The sequence below is a fragment of the Macaca mulatta genome, chromosome 7 (assembly GCF_049350105.2).
Source record: "Macaca mulatta isolate MMU2019108-1 chromosome 7, T2T-MMU8v2.0, whole genome shotgun sequence".
NCBI lineage: Eukaryota > Metazoa > Chordata > Mammalia > Primates > Cercopithecidae > Macaca > Macaca mulatta.
The window spans coordinates 57,968,639-57,970,519 of record NC_133412.1 but is presented as its reverse complement, the minus strand read 5'-3'; the positions used below and the strand labels follow the sequence as shown (position 1 = coordinate 57,970,519).

General features: G+C 50.2%; 1 non-coding gene across 1 annotated transcript; it reads right to left on the bottom strand.

The window, feature by feature from the left end:
* Nucleotides 1–251: 251 nt before the first annotated feature.
* On the bottom strand, nt 252–323 carry TRNAC-GCA (transfer RNA cysteine (anticodon GCA)). The gene has a single exon. It is a non-coding gene; the product is annotated as a tRNA-Cys (tRNA).
* Nucleotides 324–1,881: the final 1,558 nt, after the last annotated feature.

Here is a 1,881-nt window from a genome sequence, read left to right as displayed (position 1 = left end):
TTATCTATACTTCAACACACACCCAATTGTCAAATTGTGTTCACAGCTCTCAGACTTATAGATTTAGAATCTCCTCAGGCACATGATCTTAACTGAAGACAAGGGAGATCCTAACAGGGCTTTTTGTCCTAGTCCTCAGCTGGAATGTGGGAGGAACAATTTCAGCACAAGAGCAAGTTGAAAGTTTTTTCATCTTTTCTGGTGACACTGGCTGACGGTACTGCTTTAAAATGGAGAGAAAACATCCGGGAAGGGGGCACCCGGATTTGAACCGGGGACCTCTTGATCTGCAGTCAAATGCTCTACCCCTGAGCTATACCCCCTTCACCTGCTAGGGGCTCCTTCCTTGTCCACTTATGGTGACTCAACACAATCAAGTTCCACCCACACTAGAATTCTGGCAAGCTTTGTGTTCTAAAGCCCCACCTTCTTAATTATCCATCATCTGCTTTGGCTTGTCCCTTGGCCACTAATAAACTGAAAGGGAACGCTTGAAAAATGACATCCTGGGCTGGGCACGGTTGCTCACGCTTGAAATCCCAGCACTTTGGGAGGCCAAGTTGAGGTCAGGAGTTTGAGATCAGCCTGACCAACATGGTGAAACCCCGTCTCTGCTAAAAATACAAAAAATTAGCTGGGTGTGGCGGCAGGCGCCTGTAATCCCAGCTACTAGGGAGGCTGAGGCAGGAGAATTGCTTGAACCCTTTGGGAGGCAGAGGTTGCAGTGAGTTGAGATCACACCACTGCACTCTAGCCTGGGCTAACAGAGTGAGACTCTCGCTCTCTCTCTCTCTCTCTCTCTCTCTCTCTCTCTCTCTCTCTCTCTCTATATATATATATGGTGTGCGTATGTGTGTGTTTTGTAATGACAGGGTTTCGGCATGTTGCCCAGGCTGGTCTCAAGTGATCCACCTGCCTGAGCTCAAGCAGCCCTCCCATCTTGGCCTCACTTCAGCCTCCCAAAGTGCCGGGATTATAGGTGTAAACTGTGGAGCTTGGCCTTTGCTCTGTTTTTGATGGAAACAATAGCCAGCTCTGACCTGGGGCCCTGCTGATAGCTGGAGAAGTGCTTTTCTGAGGTTGAGCAGTGTGGCTCCTTCTTATCCCACTGGCCCAGGAGAGCGGAAGCCTCTCCTTTCAAACCTGGCACTTGTTGGCATGGAGTGCAAGGGCATAGGCCTGAGAAGCCCTTTCTCCTCTCACCTCCTTTCCAGAGGGAAAAGAAGCCGGGAGTAGAGCTGGCTCCTTCGTCCAATCTCAGGGAAGAAACAACACACTTGGAGACACACATTTTTTAAATGTAAAATAACATTGAGAGTTCATCTAACCATCCGTCTTAGAAATTCAGGTCGAGGGAAGAGATGCCGTTAGAACAGAGGGAAGTGGGTGACCTCTTCAAAGACGGACGTGCTCCGACGGAGGGTTCGGGTGTTCCTGCGGTTGCCAAACCTTCTGTTGAACCCATTGACCAGTTTCAGATCAGCATTGTAGTTGTCATGGCCAGTCACCTGCTGGAGAGGATGCCCTTGGGGGCAAGGAGAGAGAGGCCTGAGCCTGCATTCAGTCCATCTCTTGGCTTCCCCATTCCCCCGGGTGTGGTAAGGAATGCCAATCGGGGTAGTCACCGAATTCCCCATGACCACAGCCAACATGCAATCCTCAAATGTCCTGAACCTCTGGGCTGAAAAGCTGAGGGCTGGTGAGGTTGAGGGACAGAAGGCTTCCTAGAAATGAAACCCCGCACCAGGAATAATTGTGTGAAGACTGTGAATGGTTTGTGCTGGGACAGGAGGGGCCAGAAATTCTGGGCTTGGCAGAGCTTGCCTTTCTCCCACGAGAAATGAGAAAGATCTCACCCTGTCTCTGACCTATGTGGATGAG